General features: G+C 44.4%; 1 pseudogene; it reads left to right on the forward strand.

Moving 5' to 3' along the window:
* The first annotated feature begins 5322 nt into the window (after positions 1–5322).
* LOC123800877 (immunity-related GTPase family M protein 1 pseudogene) lies at positions 5323–6424 on the forward strand (annotated as a pseudogene).
* Positions 6425–7245: the final 821 nt, after the last annotated feature.

Below are 7245 nucleotides of genomic sequence, written 5' to 3' on the forward strand. Positions count from 1 at the left end.
GCATAGAGTGTGTGCTTAAAAAAAATGCGTGCTGGGGGCGCCTGGGTGGCACAGCGGTTAAGCGTCTGCCTTCGGCTCAGGGCGTGATCCCGGCGTTCTGGGATCGAGCCCCACATCAGGCTCTTCTGCTATGAGCCTGCTTCTTCCTCTCCCACTCCCCCTGCTTGTGTTCCCTCTCTCGCTGGCTGTCTCTATCTCTGTCAAATAAATAAATAAAAAATCTTAAAAAAAAAAATGTGTGCTGGACTCAAAGCCGGTGTGCAAATTTTTGTTATGAAGCCAACCAACGTATTGCTGGTTTGCCTTAACGAGCTGATCCGTATGCCTGTGGGCTTTTAAGCCATGAGAATATCAGACTTGGCTACAAGCAGAGATGGAACAGGTAAATTCAGGTTTATAGCACAATCTGAAGTACTGCTGGGGCTGCCCTATTTCCAGGCCCTTGAAATTCCATGATTAGCGAATTATTTGGGGGAAAATACTGCCTTCCCAAAAGGATTCCTCTGGGGAGCAGATTCCATAAGATCTCGTATTCTTACAGCATTCCGGACTGTTCTGTTTGTCTTCTAATCTTTTGACTTACATAACTTTCAAAATTGTTTTTTGGTCTAGACATGATCTTTATTGGTAACCACTGTACGGATTAGGAAATTAAGACCCTGCCATCTTGACTTTGAGGAAAGTGCCGTTTTAGAAATTTGGCTCAGGTAGGTGGTTCCTGGGTGGCTCAGTCGGTTAAGTGTCTGTCTTTGGCTCAGGTCATGATCCCAGGGTCCTGGGATCGAGTCCCATGTTGGGCTCCCTGCTCAGTGGGGAGCCTACTTCTCCCTCCGCCCCTCCCCTGCTCATGCTCTCTCTTAAATAAATAAGATCTTTTTTTTACAAAAAAAAAAAAAAGAAAGAAAGAAAAAGAAATTTGACTCAAGCACTCCAGAACAGGCATTCAGAGTGTGGACTTAGGTTGCAGAGCAGCTCCCTTCCTAACTGGAGAGGCTACAGAGTGGGATGCCCCAGGCCGCCTGGATTGTGAGCCGGAAGTGCAATCCATACCAGGGCTGCACGAGAAATTTTGCACTTCTGTCTGTGGGGCATAGTGAATGATATAGTACATTATTCTTAAGTTAACAACAGCGCCTAGTCCTGGACACCTTGTACACAGTACAGTGATTAGACCACAAATTGCATCTTTAAACGTTGAACTTGCAAAGAGACTAGATCTTAATTGTTCCCAGTGCTCCAAGAAATGATAACTATGTGACCCTCCACAGGTGTTAGCTAACATTATATGGCAAACATATTGCAACAAAAATAATCGATCAGTGTTCTACACCTTCAACTTACACAGTGTTGCACTTCAGATATAACACAGGAAAGAATACGAAAGAGTCTGGACCCTGGAATAATAATGAACGGATCTTAAGAAGACCTCACTCGGCCATGTCTGGGCATTCTGATGGAAGTGCCACCGACACGGCTTTCTTTCCAACCAGCTGGCAGCAGGTTTCCGTGCCTGCAGTCTCATCAGGGAGACCGATATTTGTGCTTTCTGCAGCCCCTGCCGCTTTGCAGATAGACTTGATCAACTGGCTTGGTTGAATGTTCTGATCGGAAAGCATCTGTGCAGAGCATGTGGCTATAACCTCGCTTTCAAAGCATTTATCTACATGGAGGCAGAAAGCAGAGGTCTAAGAAGGAAGAAGTGAAAGAATTATGGCCAAGTGTAAGTTCTGGAAGTGATCCGTCAATCCACTTTGAGGAAGAGGAATACATGGCTAGAGGAGGCTTATGGGTAACGGGCATTCCCTGGGTACCTTCTGCTCAGTAAGGGTTCATCTCTGGGTCTGTGCCTTCCAGTACCCTCACTACATTCCACCCCTTGGCTTCTGGTCTGGCTTGACCTGGGATAGTCATTAGCTCCCTCTGTTTACACTACACCTTCAGTTTCCTCCACTTAGGGCTCCTTCCTCATCACCTTCTTTCTAACACTCGCCTCACCCCAGCAGTGACATTTCAGAGAAGTGCCACACCCCATCTGACCCGGATCCATCCCACTGTTCTCTTCACCTGGGGGCCAAGAAACAGTTCTCAAAGTATCTCTGAACCCTGGTGATGGTCAACAGCTCCTACTTCGATGATGAATAGATAGGAATGTCATGACAGGTGCCCAGTGGAACCCATTTCATTGACTCAACATCCCATAATGTGTTTACTCCATCCTAACATGTATTTGGGGATGGGTGCGGAAGATGCTCCCAGCCGTGCCGCCACCTGCATAGACCTGCATTTTGCTTCTTTGTTCCTGCGAGGCAGAGCGGCACTAGGGAAAGAGAGGAGGCCCAGGGGGATGTCGTTTTGGTTTTTTTGACCTTGCAGTTCTTTTTCTCTTTCCCTCAGGACTTGAGATAGACTCTGTGGGTGGTAGAATATAAAGCCTTAATGTTAACTCATCTGAAACACTGGGTACAAGAATATTTTCCCAAGTTACTTCCATTCTGGGTCTAGTCAAATAATGATCACAGCTGCTGTTTGCCCCCACCCACGTACCCTCAGCCCAACACTGAGTCATCTGCAGCTGCAGCGGGGACCGTCCCTGACCACTCCATCAGCTCCCCACCTGAAGCAGGTACGTCTCTCCTTCGAACTGTTTGAGGGCTTTCTTCAGCACCTCAGAAATTTGCTCAGCTCCCCTGAAATGCAGCCAGGAAGTTGGGGATTTAATGCCACCAGGAGCAGCCCTCAACCACTGAGAACCTGAAATCAGTAGATAAACACTTCAGCTTCTTCATTTCCTGGGGTATATTCATCAGGGTTCCCCAGAGAAACAGAACTGATAGGAGATATAGATATGTTTTTATGTTTATATATATATATATATATATATATATATGTGTGTGTGTGTGTGTGTGTGTGTGTGTGTGTGTGTGTATTTATTTATTTATTATAAGGAACTGACTCATGCAATCATGGAGCCTAAGAAGTCCCACAATCTGCTGTCTGCAAGCTAGAGAGCCAGGAAAGTCAGTGGTTTAATTCTTATCTGAGCCTGAAGACTTGAGAACCAGGGGCTCTATAAGTCTCAGTCAAGAGCAGAAGACTGCTGTCGCAGCTCACATTCAGGCAGAGAAAAGACATCTCCCTTCCTCTGCCTGTTTCTTCTATTCAGGTATGGGTGGATGGGTAAGGCCAGTCCACAATGGGCCGAGCAATCTGCTTCACTTGGTCTGCTGATTCAAATGCTAATCCCTTCCAGAAAAACAACCCTCACAGACACTCTAGTAATCATGTTTAACCAAAAATCTGGGCATCCTGTGGTCTAGTCACGTTGACACATGAAATTAACCTTCATGGGGAGCAAATCTGGAGCATGCTCTCTGCACCTGGGGCCAATGGTAGAATCAGCTACTAGCTTTAAATTTTGCTAAATGGATACTGAAGAACCCTAGATAGGAAACCAGCCCAGCAACTGAAATCAAGTTTAATTCTATCAACCTAGCATGTAGCATACAATTCTCAGTGTAGAACAGATTTTTTATAGTGTTTTTCTTTATTTAGAAAAAGTACTTATGTGTAAAAAGTCAGGTTTCTCTGGTGATAATGCTCTATAACAAACAAGCCCAAAATTTCAGGGCTTAAAACAGCAAACATTGTTTTTACTATCACGGGTCTGCTGGTTGGCTGCGGTTTGGCCATTTTCAGCTGGGCTGGGCTGAGCTGAGCTGGACTGGACCCCAATTTGTAAATTACCCCAATTTGTGAATCCTCCTCCTCCTCCTCCTTCTTCTTCAGATCGTATTTATTTTACCCGAGAGAGAGAGTGAGAGAAAGCACAGGGGAAGAGGGAGCAGCAGATTCTCTGCAGAGAAGAGAGCCCGACACAATCCCAGGACCCCGAGACCACAACCCAAGCCGAAGGCAGATGCTTCACCAACAGAGCCACCCAGGCGCCCCTGTACATTCTTTGTTACAGGACTTATGGTTGAAGGAACATCAGCTACCCAGGTCATACTCTTCTCATGACAGATGGTGGGAACGTAAGAGGCTAGGGCAAACCATGCAAAAAATGCAAGTACATTTAAAGGCCCTGCTCAGACATCTCATGTCAAGTCTGCTCACATGCCATTGGCCAAAGAATGTCCTTGGGCTGAGTGCAATATCTGAGAAGAAGGGACATATACTATGCCCAGCAGAGTGGGAGGCCCTGCACAACAGCCAAGGGCAAGCATACGTAATCCTGTTCCTTAAAAGGAATGAAGAATTGGAAATCTACCACAATATGGAAAATTTTAAACATAGCCCAAAGTAGACAGAATGTCATAATAATCTCTATCACGCAGCTACAACAGTCAGCTCACTACTAATCTTGCTTCACTCCCCCTCACTCCCTCATTATTTTGAAGCAAATCCTGGATGAGTGTCTTTTAAGGGAAGAAAGTAAATCTATATTTTTTCAGGGTGTGGAACATTATTTAGATCTCAAAGAATTTACAAAACAATGAAAGGGATTAACTAGTAAGTTAACTTGATATGAAGTAAAGCATAAGAACATATTCAACAACATTGAGAGTCAATTCCAAGATGCTGTCATGGGCACTTTACACTGAATATTGATGTATTTTATATTTAACTGCCTGGTCTAGCTAAAATAATGAATACCACCAAATTCTAAAAGTAAATGCCTACTCTTTAACTAGTTCATGAATCCTAGCAACAGATGAGGAGGAAGAAGAAGAAAAGAAAATTTGAAATAACAGCGTTTTAAGATGCAAACCAGTTTCTTTATCTGTGCATGAGAATTGTATCACTTTGGCCAAAGCCTGGCTTCCTTGTGATAATTTATTTTCATCTATTGGAACGTTTTATAATATGAGACTATTATAAAAATAAACTTCAAGTGAGTTACAAATGTCAAAGAAGCACAAAACTTCAACAAATACAAAAATAAATATTTCAGAGTGTTTAATAAAAAGAAGCATCACATCAATTTATTAAAATATCGCTTTTAACTCATACTTAAAATGACATCTTGGGGCACCTGGGTGGCTCAGTTGATTAAGTGGCCAACTCTTGGTTTTGGCCCAGGTCATGATCAGGGTAGTAAGATTGAGCCCCACATCAGATTCCACGCTGGGCATGGAGCCTGTTTAAGATTTTCTCTCTCCCTCTGCCCCTCCCCCCACCCTCTAAAAAATAAATGAATAAATAAAATTAAATAACATCTCAATTTCTGAAGTGGCCAATGGAAATATATTTTCAAAGTCCTGTGAGTTTACTCCACTGGTCAACAGTGTGGTGTAGTCAACCCTGTCATCTCATGCCCCATTATCTACATCCTTCACCTCTGCTGTGTGATACCATATGGACCAGAGCATTTTATATGAGGCGGGTCCCATGAACTTTGAAAAAGCCTTAGGAAAAGGGAACTAGCTGGAGGTGTTCTCTATGGTCAGAGGGAACCTAGAGACAGTGTCCAGTGCCCAAATGAGCATTGCTGTGACTGGGAACCCTCGCAATGATATGTCCTCCTTCATCAACACACTGTGGGGAACTGGGCATAAGGAGGAGGCCTTGGTCCCACTGGAGTGGTGAGGACCACCCAGATTCACACCTGCTACTCCTTCTCCCACTTTCCCAATGTGGTGTTGTGAGATCCCTCCTCCCAACCCCCCAGCACAAGGGCTTTTGCCCAAAGTGTGGAGAACTATCTGGAGGAAAAGCCACTTAGCCAGTAGGGCCTCTTCATCATCATTGCATTCAAACATTCAGCACGAATCTCGTGAAACTTGACAAAACCATCCAGGGCCTGGGAAAGAGGTTCTACATCATCTGGACCATGCTGGAAAGGGACCTCAGCATAAGTGCCCTCTGGGAGGAACAACTCCTGCAGAGTATCTGAAGAATATCCCAGAAACTCTCCAGAAGAAGTGGGTGTGTGAACACATCATATTTCTGGTCTGTAGCCTTGACTCCTTGATGCATGACTTCCCAGATCTTAAGGACATCTTGCACAGGGACCTCTCTGATATCTGGTGCCACGTCCCCTGGAAAACCTGTCCCACACCTGTGAGAAGATCAATAAAGACAAGGCTACCCCCCCTGCAGAAGAGAATAGCCTTACAGGGTTTTCAGGACACCCTTGGTGTCCAGGGTGAAGATGATGTGAAGTAGTGTCTAAACGCCTACCACTCACTCTTTGGTATGGATGATGATTCTCTCTAGCAGGTGGCCCAAATTATGGGGGATGCCCATGGAGGACTACAGGGCTGTCATGAAGTACCTGGATCTGTACACTCTCCCTAAAGTGAATGGGAGATTGACCTGTTTAGTCATGAAGCATTTCTTAGCCTTCCTAGCTACACCCAATCCTTGGGTGATGATGTCATTCTCTGTTTTAGTTGGATGTAGCAAAGATACTTCCTTGAGTTAGATACCAAGGAAATGAAGACGATCCTGAGAAATCCTTTCACCAATGAAAGCTGGCTTGGGAACGGGTCCGATAATAGGTCCAACAAGCTCATGCTCCAGTGGAAGTCAGGCTGCCTTGGGGTCCTCTTCACAGTGAGATACCGTGTTTGCCCACTAGAAATGAAGAGATTTAATGGAATACTTTCTTCTATTTCTGAAAGTGTTGGTTCCTTAAAAGGAATTTAAAAAATCACCTATCTTCCTAGCCCAAATCATGATGCACTGTTCCTTCGAAGAATAAATATTCGTTAAAATCATTAAATAAGCTTTCTGGGTTCAGAAAGTATGGGTCATAGGCGTGATAACTCTATTAGCTTGCTCAAGCTTCCATAGCAAAGTACCACAGGCTGGGCGGCTTCGGCAACAGAAATGTATTTTCTCATAGTTCTGGAGGCTGGAAGTCCAAGAGCAAGGTGTCAACGGGTTTGGTTTATCTCAAGACCTCTCTGTTTGGCTTGTAGATTGCCACCTCCTTACTATCCTTTTCACTGTGCACACACATCCCTGCTGTCTCTCTCTCCTTATAAGGACGCCAATCATACTGCATTCGGATCCCACCCTTATGACATCATTTAACCTTAATTACCTCTTTAATGGCCCTATCTCTGTGTACAGTCACATTGGGGGTTAGGGCTTCAACATATGAATGGGGGGGGGGATACAATTCAGTCCGTGACAATTACATCAGTCAGTCTTATTACAACCATTTAGAACCAATACCACTAGTAAAAAATGGTTAATTTGCTAATAATATAACAATAGGAAGAGTTAATGGGTAGTAAT

This window comes from Ursus americanus, chromosome 22 (assembly GCF_024610735.1).
Source record: "Ursus americanus isolate L20-20 chromosome 22, mUrsAme1.1.p, whole genome shotgun sequence".
Taxonomy (NCBI): domain Eukaryota; kingdom Metazoa; phylum Chordata; class Mammalia; order Carnivora; family Ursidae; genus Ursus; species Ursus americanus.